This window comes from Hyla sarda, chromosome 5, assembly GCF_029499605.1.
Source record: "Hyla sarda isolate aHylSar1 chromosome 5, aHylSar1.hap1, whole genome shotgun sequence".
NCBI lineage: Eukaryota > Metazoa > Chordata > Amphibia > Anura > Hylidae > Hyla > Hyla sarda.
Window position 1 is genome coordinate 308574110 of NC_079193.1, and position 19628 is coordinate 308593737.

Consider the following 19628-nt stretch of genomic DNA (forward strand, 5'->3'; position numbering starts at 1 on the left):
GGACATGTAGAAACCCCTCAAAAGCATACAGGCTGAAGCTGCAGCAAATATACTTTATATAATGTCCATTACTAAACAGAAGTATCATGTTGTTGATCACTTATTGCACTCTGCAAAAATGCAGTGATGAGTAATTAAGTAGGAATCAAGTTGCCAGAAAACACAGGCATGCCACATCAAATAAACTAAAGGGGTATTCCAGGAATTATTTTTTTATTATTTGACTATGCTAAAGGGGCTGTAAAGTTAGACGATACTATAGTGTCTGTACCCGTCTCTGATCTCCTGGGCTGGTCTCCCATTCTTATGTGATCTTTGCTCCGGATGTTCATTTTTAACTGCATACGAAATGACTCCTGTCTCACGTATTCCCAGGATGCAGTGCAGCTGAGATATTACATCACTTGTCAGGTGATGACAGGGAGCCTGTTCTGCTTCAATGGGTGGGGCGACCACAGGGAATTTGCAACAGCTGGAGGCACCCTGGTTAGAAAGCACTGGTCTTTTGCATGGAATTCAGCTTGTTTGTGGTTCAATGGGTGGGGTGGCTGATGTGTGGGAGGGAGAAAAGTGGAATTATGGGATTTGTAGTAAAAGAGAAAACTTCGACAGGAAGCAGCCAGTTCACAAAAAGATAGCCACAGCTTTATGGTAATCTCACAACATAGTAATTTAACCCAAAGACAAGCACAGATCCCTCCTAAGCATGTCCATTACTGTCTGCCAGATCGGTGCTAAAATCAACCTATGGTGGATAACCCCTTTAAGTATACAGAACACATGCACAAGAGCCTTAACTTATTACGTAATAATGGCCTATGCAGCATTAATTATATGACACTGTGCTGTCTAAGTCTATGTTCACACAGGAAAATTCTGTAAAATTTACTGTACATTGTGTTGAATGGGGGTTCCCCTGTCCCATTCACACAACAAATTTCCAGCAGCAGAAATTCTTGATATAATAATTTTTTTTTCCCCCTGGAATACCCCTATAACAACCCTGCATCACTTATGTTGCAACAGTCCACCCTGATGCAGCGTTAGTGAAGTGTCTGCTTCTCCTGTATCCTTCTTCCTCCAAACAGGGCATCATCCAGTTACTATGAAAAAATGAATCAACCTCCTAATCAAATCTTGTATAAAAAAGGAGCAATGTCAATATTATTAAAGGGTTGTTATAACTTCTGATGGGGATGCAGCACTAAACACCATCACACGTTTCCCCCCACAGCAGCAATTACAGTAAACCACTTGTTCAAGGAACTGCAGCATAGCCCCATTCTATTCCAATCCCAAGTCAATGGAGAAAGCAATTGTATGCAGAAATTGAGAAATCCAGGATTGTAATTTTTAGTCTGCTTCTGACTTTTTTTTTTTCTACTGATCTCTATGAAGGTCTTAATAGCTCCGGGTGTGGTCTATTGGGTATTAAAGGGGTTATCCAGGAAAAAAACATACATATATACATATATATATATATATATATATATATATATATATATCTCAACTGGCTCCAGAAAGTTAAACAGATTTGTAAATTACTTCTATTAAAAAATCTTAGTCCTTTCACTACTTATGAGCTTCTGAAGTTAAGGTTGTTCTTTTCTGTCTAAGTGCTCTCTGATGACACGTGTCTCGGGAACCGACCAGTTTAGAAGCGAATCCCCATAGCAAACCTCTTCTAAACTGGGCGGTTCCCGAGAAACGTGTCATCAGAGAGCACTTAGACAGAAAAGAACAACCTTAACTGTAGGATAACTGCTCATAAGTACCCAAAGGATTAAAGGGGTATTCCAGGCCAAAAATTTTTTTTATATATCAAATGGCTCCGGAAAGTTAAACAGATTTGTGAATTACTTCTATTAAAAAATCTTAATCCTTCCAATAGTTATTAGCTTCTGAAGTTGAGTTGCTGTTTTCTGTCTAACTGCTCTCTGATGACTCACGTCCCCGGAGCTGTGCAGCTCCTATGGGGATATTTTCCCATCATGCACAGCTCCCAGGACGTGACATCATCATTGAGCAGTTAGACAGAAAACTTCAGAAGCTAATAACTATTGGAAGGATTAAGATTTTTTAATAGAAGTAATTTACAAATCTGTTTAACTTTCTGGAGCCAGTTGATATACAAAAAAAAATGTTTTTTCCTGGATAACCCCTTTAAAGGTCTATAATATATTGTGCATGCTATGAGGGCCTCCAGCAGCAGGTGCAACATGGAAGGAAGATGTGCACGATAGATCTGCAGAGTGGTAAAGGGAAATCTCTGCTTTCTGCGGTAGCACAATCTCTTGCTTAGCCAGAGCTTCAACACAGAGGAGAATGGACTGTTTTGGCACACAGTCTATTCAAAACCATTCTGGAAAGCATCCAGAAAAAGAGCTGCGAAAGGCATCAAGATGAGCAGAGCCAGGATTACAGTCGTCCTGTGCCAATTCGGATAAAAGCCATAAACTGAAGCTGTTTGTCGTGAACAAAGCCAAGGTCTTTTAGGAGTACCCACCATCTGTCTGATCTATGGCAGATTATGGCAGGCCTCTTCAAGGACTGGTTACGAAAACACTTTACTTCTACAGTGTTCTGACAGAACAGAGACTTGGCGGACGGCAGCCAAACCCATCATGCCATTCTGCATTCTGTAGAAAGGGATTTTTACTTCCTGCTATAAACAAGATGGCATAGGATTCAGATTCCAAAAGCAGCACACACATACAACCATTACATTAAAACGGGTTGTTTTAAAACACACACAAGCCCCTTTTAAATGTCCTTTTAAAAAGGCACATGTATATCAAAAACGGGTCATGCGCTGGAGGGCTTCCATCTATGATAACATTGTAAAGCCACAGACTAGACAGAGCTTTTCCTTAGCGATAACAGCTGATTATTGGGGATTAAAGAAGCTAGACGTGTAATGATCAGCTGATCTCAGGGCTGGATCTAATTCGGACAAACTCGTTTAGTAAGAAATTTCTGTAAGAATAAAATATAATTGAAAAGAAGTAGACTGTCGCAGGTTTCCTGTTTGTTACCTAGCTGTAATCCTTACGTATCATGCCAAAGTGTTTAACAGAAATCTATGAGAAACGGGTTACATAATTCTGTAAGCAATTCAATAGAATAGAGTCTAGTGCCACCAAGTGGACAATTCAACTACTACAGTTAATGTTTGCCATTATGCAAGTCTTTCCTGCAAGGGAATGTGAGTGAAAAAAAATAAAATTTGTAAATCCACAGGACAAATAAATAAAATAAAAACTTTTGCATCTAGCTGTTGCAAAACTACAACTCCCAGCATGCCCGGACAGCCAAAGGCAGTCCGGGCATGCTGGGAATTGTAGTTTTGCAACAGCTGAAGGTGCCCTGATTGGGCAACACTGCTTTAGGGTGCGTTCACCTCTAAATAGAGTATTTCTGCAGCATATGACAAATCTTTACAAGCCTCTTTCAGATATATTGTACCGATTTTTTTTTTCAGCTAAAAAGAAAATTTGCAATAAATCTGCCACATGTGAACATACCCTAAGGTTGCGTTCACACGCTATTTGTTTTTGCGGGTTTTCCGCTGCTGATTTGAAAGTGGGCGGGCTCTTCGGCTGTCCGCAGCAGATTTTCCACGGAGGAATTTACGCTGCGGAAAATCCGCCGTAAGCCCCATTGAAGTCAGTAGGGACTGTGGCAGATTTTCCGCAGAGTAAATTCCTCCACGGAAAATCTGCTGCAGACAGCCGAGAAGAGCCCGCCCACTTTCAAATACGCAGTGGAAAACCCGCAAAAACAAATAGCGTGTGAACGCAACCTTAGGGTATGTTCACATGTGGCAGATTTATTGCTAATTTTCTTTTTAGCTGAAAAAAAAAATCTGTACAATGTATCTGAAAGAGGCTTGTAAAGATTTGTCATATGCTGCAGAAATACTCTATTTAGATTAATGTTATGTGTTTTTCCATCTACAGAAATTTCTACAGTTCAACTTGATGTGTTTGTTTCTACCCTCTGTATACCCAGGAAGGAATATGTTGCAGATATTTCATAAAGTTGCGGGTAAGGCCATAGCGAATTATAATAATGTGGATGGGATTTGTAGAAATCTTGTCCACAGCCTGTGCAAAACGTCTGCAATAAATCTGGACAGAAATTGACATACAGTGCAGATTTATTCTAGTGACTCAAATATATTGAGGAAAAGCATTTTCCTTTTTTTTTTGCACTTTTGTTTTTTCCTCCTTACCTTTTAAAAATCATAACCCTTTTAACTTTGCACCTAAAAATCCATATTTGCACCACCAATTCTACTCTGTAAGGACATCAGTCATTTTATCCAAAAATCTACGGCGAAACATTTAAAAAAAAAAAATCACTGTGCGACAAATTTGAAGGAAAAACACCATTTTGTAACTTTTGGGGGCTTCCGTTTTTACGCGGTACAATTTTCGGTAAAAAATGACACCTTATCATTATTCTATAGGTCCATAAGATTAAAATGATACCCTACTTATATAGGTTTGGAAAATTAATATGTTTAAAAATATCCTTTTCTGACCCCTATAACTTTATTTTTCCCGCGTACTGGGCGGTATGAGGGATCATGTTTTGCACCGTGATCAGAAGTTTTTATCAATACCATTTTTATTTTGATCGTATTTTTTTTATCGCTTTCTATTCATTTTTTTATTGGTATAAAAAGTGACCAAAAATACACAATTTTGGACTTTGGGAATTTTTTGCGCATACGCCTTTGACCGTGTGGTTTAATTAACCATATTTTAAAAATCACATTTATTAACTTTTTTTTACACTTTTTTTTTTGCAATGTTATAGCCCCCATAGGGGGCTATAACATGCATTACACTGATTGCATTGATCAGTGTAATCTGCGCTTGATTGCTCAAGCCTGGATCTCAGGCTTGGAGCAATCAAATGCCGATCGGACAGCATGGAGCCAGGTAGGGAGCCTCCCGCTGTTCTCTCAGCTGTTCGGGATGCCGCGATTTAACTACGGCGGTCCCGCACAGCTCTGCTGAGCTAAGCGGCAGCATATTCTCCCGTTTTAGATGCCGCAATCAACTTTCATCAGGGTTAATACTGGACATCAGCCTGATAGCAACCGGGACCTCGCAGATACGAAGCATGCTCAGCTTCTGAGCGTGCTTCACAGATCGGGAGCCGGGCATGTACGTAAATATAAGTCCGTGGTCATTAAGGAGTTAACATAATGCAGGATTACAATGCTTCAATGTGTGCAAAGTTTTGACCATCTTTTGCTAATATTTCTATGGCGTGGTGTAAGACGACTTATCTTATGACAGACCTTAATCCTTTTTGACATTGTTGGTCTGGTATGGCTGGTACATTGAGGACCTGCTCCTAATTTGGGGGTCCGTTGTGGCGGTCATACCAGACTTTACCACAGACATTAATAATTCTTTTAGAGCTGTCTTTTCCAGGCTCCTATAATGTCAACACAACCTCAGACAACAAGCAGGAAAGTGATGTGAAATATTCTCCTATAAGTTTTTTCTACTTCATGTAGTTTGGAATATTCTGCCATTTGAATTATCATTCATAAATACATGTCCACAGTTTTATTGGACTCAGCTTTTGAAAATCTTACTAAAATCTGGATACAAGTGTGTGGTGCCAACTATTTGTCAGATGTTTGCCCCAGTTTGTTTCTTTATTGGAAGTAGGGAATCTGGCTACATGTTAAAAGCTCATACACATGCGGATATAATAGGTGTACGTGTTGTTCCACAATGCTGACATCTATTGAGACTAATGCTAAAGGACAAAAATTTGCTGTACAACATATACAAAAAACAAACAAACACAGTATTCCTATTAATATCCCACCTCTTGTACTACATGCGGTAAGCTATATGTTGGTTGTACTGGGAACAGAACATAAGCATTTTTCTTATATCTCATTTTGGAGGGCATTTGTGTGAGGGTGATCCTTACTCTTTGGTCAATTTTTGTGACCGGATATTATATCATTTAGGGTGCAAGATGAGGGATCATAGACTAAGATTACTAAATCGTGAAACATATAATGAGGATTCTTTATATAGCGCACACAGATTCCATAGCGCTGTACACTTTAATGGGATGCTCGGTTTGGCAATCTTATTTGATGTTATGCTATTTGGTCTTGATATGTAAAATTTTCCTTAGATATATCTGCTTATGCCAGTGTTCACATTCTCTGTATGGGTTGGAAAGCTTTTTCATTCAACCATTCAATTGTTAACCGGTAAACATCAATGTCAGACACTAGAGCAGTGTTTCCCAAACAGGGTGCCTCCAGGTGTTGCAAAACTACAACTCCCAGCATGCCCAGACAGCCAAAGGCTGTCCGGGCATGCTGGGAGTTGTAGTTTTGCAATGCCTGAAGGCACCCTGTGGTTGGAAAACACTGCACTAGAGGGCACTAAGGAGATTTCTCTTCTGTATCAGTACAGCTGAGGCTTCAGTGAATGGCTATTATGTGTCCAAAAAGCCAGAAATAATTTAAATTTTTGATCGCATGTTTTGTACTTTCCATGTGGTGATTCTCTCTTATATTGACTGTGCATCATATCTGCTGCAATTTAATACTACTGCAGGATATATTTTTATAGTTTGACGGAAATGGCATTAAGCTTCTCATGGGCACATAAAGGCTTGTTTAAAATAAGTCCTAGCATGTATGTGTGTGTGTGTGAGGTATTGCAGTACTGTGCAATAGCAAAGGAAAGGTCTACAGCTCTGTGCTGAGAAAAAGTTGACAGTTACCCTTAGCAACCAACCAGATTGCTTTTATTTTTCCGAGGCTCTTGTTAAAAATTTTAGAAGCAATCTGATTGGTTAGGGCTGTTTTAGCACCTCTGTTACAGCAAAGTTTTTTTTTTCAGCTTGCACTAAAATAAATTTATATTTTGACTTCCTACTTTATTTGTACAATTATGGTAAAAGTCTGTGTCCTCTGATACCTGCACATGGGAAAACATAAGCCCTCTGGTCTGATGAAACATTAAAGGGGTACTCCGCCCCTAGACATCTTATTCCCTATCCAAAGGATGTCAGATCGCCGGGGTCCCGCTGCTGGGGACCCCGGGGATCGCCGCTGCAGCACCCCGCTATCATTACTGCGCAGAGCGAGATCGCTCTGTACGTAATGACGGGCAATACAGGGTCCGGAGCATCATTACGTCACGGCTCCGCCCCTCGTGACGTTACGGCCCGCCCCCGTCAATACAAGTCTATGGGATGGGGCGTGGCGGTCGTCACGCCCCATGCCATAGACTTGCATTAAGGGGACGGGCCGTGATGTCATGAGGGGCGGAGCCATGATGTCACGCTGTCCCGGCCCCTGTATCGCCCGTCATTACGCACAGAGCGAACTCGCTATGTGCAGTAATGATGGCGGGGTGCCGCAGTGGCGATCCCCGGGGTCCCCAGCAGCAGGACCGCGGCGATCTAACATCTTATCCCCTATCCTTTGGATAGGGGATAAGATGCAGGGGGCGGAGTACCCCATTAATGGAACTGTGTGGCCAGAAGGAACATGGTTATGTATCCAGTAAAATGAAGCCAAAGACCACTCTGCCATCATAGCAGCATCATGTTGTGAGGGTACTGCAGTGCTTTACTTCACAAAATAGACAGAATTATGAGGGACATCACAAGACATCAGCCAGGAAGTTAAAGCTTTGGCAAAAATGGATACTCCAAATAACTCTGTCAGAAGCTTCTGGAAGCCCCTAAAATGTGAGACCCAAGTCAGAAAATGTAAAAGAAAATGCTACAGCATACTATTCATATGTCTGTAAACTTCTGAGCCACTGGGAATGTGATGAAAGAAATAAAAAGGCCACTATGTGATTATGTGAAAGTGCAAGCAAGAAGTGCCAAAAGGCAGTGATCAGCAACAGGCAGGCAACAGGCAGGCCTGGCTGTTGAAGTGCCTAAGGGTCTTTAATAATCTTCTTGACAGGTAGCCTCGGGCATGTTGAAAATTTAGATTTCACCAGGTCTTGTTTTTGAGTCCTGCCTTGAAGAGTCACAGTTGGATGAAGTACACGGCAGTGCACTTCTCACTCCTTGACTGTCACTCAAACCTGACTCTTTTACTGCATAAAAGTCTATGTAGTAGAAGAGTCAGATTTAGAGGCTAGATGGGGAGTGAAGAGCACAGACACACTGCACCCAGCAGTTACTCACAATCGCAGAGGATCTAAGACTGTGTTTACACATCAGAATTTCAGTGTGAAATTACTTTTGGAATGTCCACACGGAGATTCTGCTGCAGCACAGTCCCCTTGAATTCAACAGGATTCTGCTGGTCTGTGCATATGGGTGAATTTCCATGCCAGATGCCGGCATGGAAATTCCATGTTCATTCTTTGTGCGGAGTTCGCACGGAATGCATAGCAGTCTAGGAGATGGTGCAGTGTCCAGAACGTCCGCACGGAGATTCTCTGTGCGGACATTCTGTTGTGTAAACATATCCTTAAAAGTGAGACCTGGTGTGATGTAAATTTTTTACATATCTGGACAATGTTAAAGTTTGTTCAAATGACAGTGACATTTTTAAATTACTGTAATAGAGAAACAAATGTTGAAAATCTCCTGATGTACGACAAGTTAAGAAAATCTATATATAAAACTGAAGGGGGGACATGTATCAAAGATTTTACCCCTGTTTTGTGTGTATTTTTTTAAGCAAAATTTTGCACAAGCCCTTTTTTTGCGCATTTTTTTGCGCACGTTTTGGTAGAGCATGTCCTCCAGATGTGGCCGAATCAGGGTACCTTGGAGTGACATCTATAGTACACAAGGATTTATTAACTGCGTACTTTTCCTTTACACCAAAAATTTTGCCGCAAGAGCTGTTTTTTTTTTGCGCAAATATAAGCCATCTTGGACTTAATGTAGCAAGATGCTCTAAATCATCGATTCTATTTTCCAAAGAGTGGATTGAGGAGATTACTACATTTACCCGCAATTTATGAAGCTCATTGCACTTGATTGATAAATTTAGAGCTTCTGCGCATAATTTAGAATTTAGGAAAAGGGGTAAACTGCTTCTACCATACACAATTAATGATAAATCTCCCCCAATGTGTGTGTGTGAGTGTGTGTGTGTATGTTCCACAATCGCGTCCAAACGGCTAAAGATATTAACATGAAACTTGGCACACGTTACTTATTTGTCAACAACAAACATAGGATAAGTGATTTAACCCTTACTCACCCCCATTTGCCAGGGTGGTGTTTTTGTTTAAAGTCCCATACAAGTCTATGGGAAATATATGTTACTGCATAACTTCCAAACGGCTGGAGATATTTTGGTACTTTGTCACATGTTACTTATATGTCCACTTAAAATATAGGATAGTTAATTTAACACTTAACTACCCACATTTGTGAGGGTCATTTCCCATGCAAATCAATGGTAAATGTATGTTCCCACATAACTTCCGTACGGCTGGAGATATTTCAATACCTGGTACACATATTACAGGTTGGGATATGAGGACGGGATATGAAGTCAAAAGCTTCCTCCTTTGTTTATTTTCCTCCCAAACAAGGATTAGGAAGGAAAAACCGGGCAACGCCGGGTACTCAGCTAGTTATGATATAAAAACACAAGATTGATTGAGATATATTGACTGGAATATACTTTCACTAATGTTTTTTTTTTCTTTTTGTTTCTTTTTTTACTTTTCCATTAGGGAATCACATTAGAGAATGAAACATTAAGCGGTTTTCCCAGTTATGCACTAGTTTCAAATGTGAAACATTTTCTGGCACACTTTTTTGTACTGCCCCTACATATCCAGGTTTGGATCATGCTTATGGTGCAGTTAGTAAAACCAATTCCAGAAAGGAGAGATATAAAGGAAGCAATATTTTTCCCCTTGAAAACCTGTGTGTGCAAGGGCAGCCCAAAGCACATAAGACAGTGGGAATTTACCGTAGTGTGAAATACACAAGCAAGGAGCAGCCTCTAATGGCAAAAGTTGGTACTGCAGACTAAAATAATACTGGAATAAAAGTTATTCACATTTTTTATTTCGTATTTACATTTCTATGAACTTGTTTACCTTTATATGTGCCCTTCTATTCAGCAGGCCAATAACTAGCAGTAGGCAAGATCCCGCACAATCCAACAAGCGTTCCAACTTTTTAGCAATAACTTGTCGAGAAAGGCACACTTACAGGAGGATATTAATGGATCACAGGGGTAATGTTGCTCCTTGAGGAAAGCGTCAGAAAGAGGCATGGAGACTTATAGGCCATTTATGACCAACTTGTAATTTTGGTAAGAAGGATCATGGGCAATAGGTTATTTCTCACAATATAATTAATTTCCTGGGAGAATAGGTAATTGGGTGACTACACACTATATCTAAAATATGTATAACTTGCTTAGACTGAGGAACTGAGTTGCCCTATACCCTAAGTGCCAATGGATAAACACAGGGAGTCACAGCGCCGGAAGGAGGAAGAGACCGACAAATAGGTTGGAACCGCCCGAACCAAGTTTAGCTTGTGAAGCTGGCGCTCCCGCGGATGAGAAGGGGATGGGCAGAAAGAAGGCAATACGATCTCATTCAAATGAAAAGAAGTCACGACCTTGAGTTGAAAAGAAGGCACCGGCAGAAGAACCACCTTGTCTTGGTGGATCACCAGAAAAGGGGGATGGCAAGAGAGGGCAATTCCGACACATGGCGAATGGACGTGACTGAAACAAGGAAGGCCACCTTCCAGGAAATGAAATGAAGGGAAACCTGACCCAAAGGCTCAAACGGAGCACCCTGAAGAACATCCAAAATGAGGTTAAGGTTCCAAGGCGCAGTGGGGGACCGGAACGAAGGGACCTCGTGAGCCACGCCCTGCAAAAAAGTGTGGTGAGGGTTGGACGCAAGAGGGAGTTGGAAAAGGACAGAAATCGCCGAAACCTGCCCCTTGATGGAACTGAGGTCAAGGCGAGTCTCCAGCCCCAATTGCAAAAAGGACAAGAGATTCGGCAGAGAAAAGGAGGTGGGAGAGAGAGAACGAGCTTCACACCAGCGGAAATAGGCACGCCAGGTACGATGGTAAATCCTGGCGGACGAGGGTTTCCGGGCACGGAGCACAGTCCAGATCACCCGGGAAGAGAATCCCTGAGCCCTCAAAACCACGGTTTCAACCGCCACACCGTCAAACGCAGCGGAAGTTAATTGGGGTGGCAGAGGAGTCCAACGGCCCTGGACAGTTTGGTCCCGAAAGACACCTCCCCAGCCGAGGAGACACACGTCAGTGGTCAAGACATGCCAATGGAGAGGCAGGAAGGAGCGACCCTCCCGGATGAGAGGGGATCGAAGCCAGGAAGGGAGCGGCAAGCTCGGGGTGAGAGCCGGATTCCGCGGTGGACAGATAAGGGAGATTTGACCCCCTGAGATAGGATGGTCCTCTGGAGAGGACGGTACCGAAATTGGGCAAAGAGGACCACTTCCATGGAGGCCACAATCCTGCTCAGAACTGACATGCAGGTGCGGTCGGGAATCAGACCCGGCTGCCAAAGTAGGCGAATCCCCGACAAGCGCTCCCGGAGCTTGTCCTCCGTATCTCAAGAAACCCCAGGGATTGGGATGGAGAGGTTGGATTTTGCACGGTTGATGATCCAACTGAAACTGGAGAGGGTCTGTAGCGTGATGTTGAGGCTGAACCGATTCTGTTCCAGAGAAGGCGCCTTGATGAGTCCAGATAGGGAAGAACAGAGACACATCGAGAGTGGAGGAGAGCCACTTATGCAGCCAGCGTCCTGGTGAAGACCCGACATGCGGTCGCCAGCCCAAAGGGCAGGGCAATAAACTGAAAATGACTCGCAGCGACAGTGAGCCTGAGAAAACGTTGATGGGCCAGAAAGATAGGGATGTGGGAGGTAGGCGTCCCGTATGTCCACAGAGGAGAGGAACTCCCCCAAATCCATGGAGGTGACTACGGACCATAGGGATTCTATCCGGAAATGCCGAAGTCGCACATCACTATTTAGGATTTTCAAATCGAGAATGGGGCGAACCGTGCAGTCCTTCTTGGGAAACAAGAAGAGATTTGAGAAGAACCCCTCAAATCTCTTTGTTCCTGAGGAGGGAGCGGTACGATCGGTGCAATCACGCCCTGAGACAGGAGGGTGCGAAGGGCCACGTGAAAAGCTGCAGCAAGAGCGGGAGATCAAGGAGGGCGGGACCGTAAAAAAAAAACTATCCTGGGGAATAGAAGAGAATTCTATTCCATAGCCCTGGAAAACGACTTCTCAAACCCAAGCATCCTGAACTTGCGCCAGCCAAACGTCTCAAAAGAGGGACAAGCGAGGGGAAGACTCGGATGGGGGTGCACCCTCAGGCAGCGGGAGGCATGAGAGTTCCGGATTTGGAAGAGGGGCGGTTGGAACAGGGCCTGCCTTAGGAGATGGAGCCGTCCTATCATGTGAGGCCCCCGGTTTGTCCAATCCCCCGCCGCAGGTCCGAACAGGGCAGACGATTTTGGGGCAAGAGGGAGCTCTTGCCCCCAGTAGCCTCAGAGATGATCTCATCTAGGAGCTTGCCAAATAGACAAGACCTCAGAAAAGGAAGTTTAGTAAGGGAATGCTTAGAGACCACATCGGCATTCCAAGCCTTAAGCAACAAGGAGCATCCAAGAGCCACTAAATTGCCCGAGGCAAATGCAACACAGCGGGCTATCTCCAAAGGTGGCAGAGCAGAGGTAGTCCCCCGCATTAGCGATTTGTTGCGCTAAATCTGCCAAATCAGCTAAGATCCCCTGGCGAAATTGACCGGCCCAAACTGAGAGGGCTTTGGAAACCCTAGTGGAGGAAAAAGCTGGGGACAAAGCCGAGCCTGCCGCCTCGAAGGCAAATTTTCAATGCGCTTATCTGAGGGGTCCTTAACCTCTTAAGGACAGGGCGTACCTGTACGCCCTACGCCCGGTCCCGGTGTTTAAAGCGGGACCCTGGGCTTACAGCCCGCGGTACAGATCGTTGTGCCGCGCGCTATTAACCCTTCAGACGCGGCGATAAAAGTTGACCGCCGCGTCTGAAAGTGAAAATAAACGCTTCACCCATAAAAAATAAAAATAAACATACCGTATATGCCGGCGTATAAGACGACCCCCAACTTTTACAGTTAAAATATAGAGTTTGGGATATACTTGCCGTATAAGACTACCCCTCCTACCGCTATGTACAGTACCTTATAGTTCCCCCACATTAGGTCGGCAGCATGTTCCCCCACATTAGGTCGGCAGCATGTTCCCCCACATTAGGTCGGCAGCATGTTCCCCCACATTAGGTCGGCAGCATGTTCCCCCACATTAGGTCGGCAGCATGTTCCCCCACATTAGGTCGGCAGCATGTTCCCCCACATTAGGTCGGCAGCATGTTCCCCCACATTAGGTCGGCAGCCCCCCCACATTAGGTCGGCAGCTCCCCCACATTAGGTCGGCAGCTCCCCCACATTAGGTCGGCAGCTCCCCCCCCCCCCCCACATTAGGTCGGCAGCTCCCCCCCCCCCCCCCCACATTAGGTCGGCAGCTCCCCCCCCACATTAGGTCGGCAGCTCCCCCCCCCACAATAGTAGGCAGCTCTCCCCCCCCCCCCCCCCACAATAGTAGGCAGCTCCCCCCACAGACATACAACCTCCAGCCATATAGAGTGTTTGGCTGGAGGCTGTATGTCTATGTACTGCCCCCCACAGTGTTCCGGTCACCGCTCCTCCGGCCCGGGGTCACAATCTACTGCTATGGCCTATGGACCATAGCAGCAGTCCCGGGACCAGAGGAGCGGTGATCGGAACACTGTAGATGATGTGCCGCCGGTCACTCACACGGCCCCGGCCGTGCTCGTCCTCCTCCGGTCCTCCTGCGCCTCTATGGTTATACGCACGGGACGTCACTGACGTCCCGTGCGTACAACCATAGAGCGGTGGAGAAGCGCAGAAGGACCGGAGGAAGACCGCAAGAGGACCGGAGGAGGACGCGCGGCGGGCGGGGAATGGTAAGTGACCTGCGGACATCCTTATGTCCCGAAAAGATTTTTCGGGACACGGGGATGTCCGGCATAGGAATACTTACGATTATCGTGCCGGCTCCTGTGTGCGGCTGCAGGCGGGGGCCGGCCAGAGCATGTAAAAACTAATTCATGAATACTAAAAACCAGTGTGCCTCCAGCTGTTGTGAAACTACAACTACCAGCATGCCCGGACAGCCTTTGCCGGTCCGGGCATGCTGGGAGTTGTAGTTTCACAACAGCTGGAGGCACCCTGGTTTTTAAGTATACAGTTATTAGTTTGTACATGCTCTGGCCGGCCCCCGCCTGCAGCCGCACACAGGAGCCGGCACGATAATCGTAAGTATTCCTATGCCGGACCCCAATACCCGGCGTATAAGACGACCCCTGACTTTTCAGAAGAAAATTCGGGGTTAAAAAGTAGTCTTATACGCCAGGATATACGGTATGTGGTATCGCCGCGTGCGGAAATGTCCGAACTATAAAAATATATCGTTAATTAAATCGCACGGTCAATGGCGTACGGGCAAAAAGTCCAAAATAGCGCATTTTTGGTCACTTTTTAGATCATGAAAAAAAATGAATAAAATGCGATCAAAAAGTCCGATCAATACAAAAATGGTAACAATAAGTTATAGTAGTTAGAAGATGAGAATTTTTAACACATACATTTTCCTGCATGTAGTTATGATTTTTTTTCCGAAGTACAACAATTTCCAACCTATATAAGTAGGGTATCATTTTAACTGTATGGACCTACAGAATAAAGATAAGGTGTTATTTTTACCGAAAAATGCACTGTGTAGAAACGGAAGCCCCCAAAAGTTACAAAATGAAATTTTTTCTTCAATTTTGTCGTACAATACATTTTTTTTAATATCACTGCAAAGTAGAATTGGTGGCGCAAAAAATAAGCCATCATATGGAATTTTATGTGCAAAATTGAAAGAGTTATGATTTTTAGAAGGTGATGAGGAAAAAATGAATATGCAAAAACGAAGGGGTCAAGGACCAGAGCGTTTTTTGCATATCTGACCACTGTCACTTTAAGCATTAATAACTATGGGATGCTTTTACTTATGAATCTAATTCAGAGATAGTGGCAAATTTTCGCCGATACTTGCATCATTTCAAAATTTTGCATTTGCATTTTTCTAACTTTGAAGCTCTCTGCTTGTAAGGAAAATATACATACCAAATAAATTTTATATTGATTCACATATACAATATGTCTACTTTAGGTTTGCATCATGAAGTTGACTTGTTTCTCCTTTTGGAAGACATCAGAGGGCTTTAAAGTTCAGCAGCAATTTTCCAATTTTTCCAAAAATTTTACAAAAATTTTCGTGCGGAAGAGGAGTCTCCCCTCAAAACTGATAAGAGACTCATCTACCGAAAGCTCTCTGGGTGGGGGGACATGCTGCATTATCAGTGTAATGGAGGCATTTCGGAATTGCCTCGAACCACCACCCTGCCATGACCATACTGTAAAGCGTGGTCTGGTAGAGGACGTCCCAGCTCCAGTACTGCCTGACACTTGTTTTTATGACCAGGCCCATATGCAACCCGAGGCCCCAAAATGTCTTCATTTTGGCTGCATGGATGGCGTACCATTAATTGGGCCTAGCCAAAAGCGAATCAGGGTGGTGAGCGATGAACTGTTGGACGTACAGATATGTCTGCTCCACCATTAGATTGACAAAGTACTCACTGAAATAATAACTAAAAGACTATTTCAGTTTATCCGGGCGTGTCAATCCGGATTCCTGAGTCGCCAATCAATCCGTGGCTGATAACCCTCTGTGGGTCTCCAGACAGGTTCACGGGAAGGGGGCTCCGGTATGCTTGTCTGGGGGGATGGACTCCTATTACGAGCGACATGAACGCTGGTATTAGTGTCAGCCACTGTGTCACTATCATGTTTCAGGAATTCTTTTTTTTTTTTTTTTTTTTTAAACTCCTACCTGTCCCTGCAGACAAAACTCGCCCTAAACTACTGGATATAGGAGAACAGTTTTTCAGCCCTGAGGGGCATAGATCTCGGCAGAGGGGGGGGGGGGTCCCTGGCTCTCTCTCTCAGCTCTACCCCTGCTAACTGAACACGGTGGGAAAGCAGAGCTGAGGGAAGGGGAAATTAACCTCTCCTCTGCCGGCTGCTATTGGTCCGACCAATACCAGCCCTTCTGCAGGGGACGGGATCGCCACCTCCCCCTAGCTACAGGAGGTGATTGGCAGTGTATAGTACACAGCCAGTGTCATCGGGTCACATGTGACCCGTATGACCGGAATTGCCGCAATTTGCCCGTGCGAATTCACCGGCAATTTGTGGCGATCGCCGACATGGGGGGGTATGGTTACTCAGGACCCCCCTGGGCATTGTCACAGGATGCCTGCTTAAGTACCTGTACGCCCGTGGTTCCTAAGTGGTTAAAGGAATCTGCGTCGGACAGCGGCAGGGTAGTGGATTTAGACTGTTGAGATACAGGAGGGTCCACCGTAGGGGGAGAAGACCACTTTGTAACCAGGTCCTGAGGAAAGGGAAAGATAGCTCGAACTTCTTAGTCCCGTGGAAGCGCTTGTATGGATGCTTCCAAACCGCCTCTAACCGCTCGTCAAATTCAGTGTGCAGGCTGAAAACCAGGGGTGCGCAGGGGAAGGATACTTCTGCGGCAGAAGTTCCCCGGTCCTGTAGATGGAAGGTGTCATTGACTGCTGACACCAGACTGTCCACCAAGTCGGGTCTGGGATCGGACATGAAAATGGGCACTAGTAAGTCAGACAACCGTACAGACAAGGAAAGATCTCACCCAGATTCCTGTGTCTGGGGGGAAGCAGGTCCCAAAGAAACAGCTGGAGCTGCAGCAGTCGGATGACTGGCAGGGAATCTGGGATGAGCAGCAGAGCAGGGCTGTATGCATCCAGGTCCACACTGGGCCAGTACCAGAGGAGGAGGGGGAGTGCGCACTCAATCCCCATAGGATGAGAAGACTGGTGGGGGGGGGGGGGGGAAGAGAAAACCCAGCCCCCCTGCACTGGCAGGAGAGAGGCTGCCGGGAGCAAGAGGAGGAGCTCCCAGATTGCCGGGCCCGCAGCCCGGACCAGTACAGGAATGAACATGCAGAGCCGAGATCACAGCGCTGAGAAAAAAGCGACGCGGAGGACAAGAGAGGCCACTGTGCAGTGTCGCTGGAAGGCCCGAGCCGCGGGAATGCAGTGGAGTGCTCGGCTCTAGTTAAGTGCGCACCGCCCGCAGCCCGGACTGAGACAGCCAGCGGAGTAGAAGCCAGGATACAGGAGCCGTGCAACTGATGAAGATGGTGAGCCGCACAGCAGATACAGCGGGGAGCTACGATCCCTACAGCGCGCACCCTAGAGTTAACTCCTAATGGTCCAGAAACACGGATATGTTCCAGCACCCAAGTGCCAGCCAGGAACAAAAGACCCATGTGGAGGATAGAGGGAGCCTTATAGAGGAGGAGGAAAGGAAACACACTCACCCACATGGAACACAGAACATACTCACCTCTGAAGTCTTCGACCAGCTAGGTCCACCTGCCTTAAGCCTGACCTGGCAAACGGGCAATTGGGGGACCGGGACCTAGAGTACACCACCAGGCACTGGTTGGTGGGGTTAATGGCCCATTCAACAATGCACCGTGCCCCTAGCTCGCAAGTGGGTGAACAGGCAGCGCCATGCTCCTGTCGCCCCCAAGCTAGAAAAAATAAAGGAGAGAAATTCTAACTAGACACTGAAACTAAAAATAAATAAATAAGACCAGGTCTGGAGAGCTCCAGACCTGTGTCTGCCTCCTGCTGACACAAAGGTAGAACTGAGTTGCTCAGAGTCAGGAGGCAGGCATACCCTGCCGGGAGGAGCCGACTCTTCTCAGCCTCCTAGCGGAGAGCAGCAAAATCCCACGCCTGTATCCCATGGTCCTGAAGCGCTCGAGAAGTACTGGTTTAATAGGTTAAGATATGATAAAAATCAGCATGGGAAACTGGTATCTGAGCAGGGCCCTTGCTACAGATCCAGTTATATAGCAATGTGATACAAATTAGCAGATGAGATACAGTGTAGTGCTGGGTGATTCATACCGAATACTGGTATGTTTTTTCTGTACGGTATAAATTTTTCCCTATACAGCAATACCGGTTGGGCCCCTCCCTCCTCGAATGAATGAATTATCAGCTGCAATGTGCTGGGGAACTAATCATATATAATCCGCGGGAGCTGTCCTGCTTTGAATGAATGAAATGAATGAATGAATGAAATGAATGAATGAATGAAATGAATGAATGGTGAGCCACAGGCGCAGGATGGAGAACGGAAGCTGTCACCTCCCCCTGCAAGAGCTGAAAGCCAGTGGGCCGTGGGCGCTGCAGAACTTCTGATAAGAACTTCTTGGTGCATTCATGCAGTGGGGAGGAGGAAAAGCAGGACAGCGCCTGCGGGTCATATATGATTAGTTCCCCAGTGCACTGCGGCTGATAATTCATTCGAGGGGGGGAGGAGTATGGTGGTAACGTGGAAATGAGTGGAAAAAAAATACCATCAAATACTGTGGAACCGCCATAAGTTTCAAATATGCCGTTATAAACATTTTTGGTCATAACGCCCAGCACTAATAAAGTGTATAAAAACACATAATGAGACAGTGTCAGTATGGAAAAATAAAATAGAAAACAGTATTCCCCCTTAGCTGTAAAAGCTCAATAGTGCCTTGAGAAAGTAAAACGTCAATAGAGTAACGATATATGTGATCGCCAGTAGTTGTCTCCATTAGGAACAGTCTGGCATTTTTTCTGCCCTGGAGAAATCTGGGATTAGCAGATGTAGAAAAGTAAAAAGTTCAATTCTGAAGATGTTTCAGAGAGGTAAATGACTCCGCAGGTTGCCATTCCGCCTCTGGGTGAATGTTACCTGTGGTTGCCATTGTATCGGCTCGTGCTGGTGAAGGTGTCGCTGTGAGCAGAGTATGAGCTCGTCCTGCAGGAGGAAGCTGGCAGGATCCACTGCTAGGTGACACAGATCTGTGTCTGGCTTGATGTCAGTGTCTGGGCAGCGGGATCTGGTCAGTAAAGACTCTGTTGCCGGTGTCCTCGTGTGGAAGTAAGAGATTTCAGGCCCGTGAACTCCTGGTAGGGAGACTGCAGCGCTTGAAAGGTAATCATGTATACAAGGCAAACTGTATATCAAGTTGTGGCAGAAATGAGATGGCAGTACTGGGCAAATGGTGGCGAAACGCGTTTTGGGGATGTACCCCTTTTTCAATGCCGTAAAATGTTATTTTATTTTCCCTAACTGACACTGTATCATTGTTATATTTGTATCACATATGCTATGTAACTGGATCTGTAGCAAGGGCCCTGCTCAGATGCCAGTTTCCCATGCTGATTTTTATCATATCTTAACCTATTAAACCAGTATTTTACATTAATCAGCTACAATTTACATTTTATTTATACATTTTAATTATCAACCAAACACTGTTTGTTTACATCTGGAAACCTTTTTTGTTTGTTAATTTCCTGCCAAAAAGTATATGCAAAGCAGCATTCTGATGCCACCTTTCTGAGTAAGCTAGGGTCTTCA

General features: G+C 45.1%; 1 protein-coding gene across 4 annotated transcripts in view; it reads right to left on the minus strand.

Annotated features, from left to right (window-relative positions):
* Positions 1-19628, minus strand: part of STAU2 (staufen double-stranded RNA binding protein 2) — a 410885-nt gene that overhangs the window by 331201 nt on the left and 60056 nt on the right. The window lies entirely within an intron of this gene.